The sequence below is a fragment of the Ctenocephalides felis genome, unplaced genomic scaffold, assembly GCF_003426905.1.
Source record: "Ctenocephalides felis isolate EL2017-DRISC unplaced genomic scaffold, ASM342690v1 CF-g0.4_SCAFFOLD_01492, whole genome shotgun sequence".
NCBI lineage: Eukaryota > Metazoa > Arthropoda > Insecta > Siphonaptera > Pulicidae > Ctenocephalides > Ctenocephalides felis.
The window spans coordinates 52,105,365-52,105,839 of NW_020537646.1; positions in this window are offsets into that span (position 1 = coordinate 52,105,365).

The window sequence follows — 475 nt, forward strand, 5'->3', positions numbered from 1 at the left end:
CGTCTTTGAAAAAACGATGGTAAGTGTAAAATCGGCTCACATACACACACACTCAGACAGTCATAGGCACACGCACACACACATACACACATACATTTGCTAAATTTGGTTCGAATGGATTCAGAAATTAACTACATTTATTATATATATATGCAGCGACACTAGCTCTTCTACTATTGAGAAATAGTAGTAAAGAGCTACACTAGCCTCTACACTATTAGAGACCCTAATGTGTGGAGGGGGTCAGGCTACCAGGTATATAACGAAAGCAGCAACCTTTCTCGACCTCTTTCGGGTCGAGCAGTTAACACCTGGAAAAACTAGGGAATCCAACCGAAGAATACCCAAGAAGATTTTGTAAATTATTATATTTATTTTTTAATAAACTTTATTTTTCATTTATAATTGTCGTGTCTTAATTTTAATATGTGGTACCACCCCCACATAATTGGTGACCCCGACGCTGAATTGGACC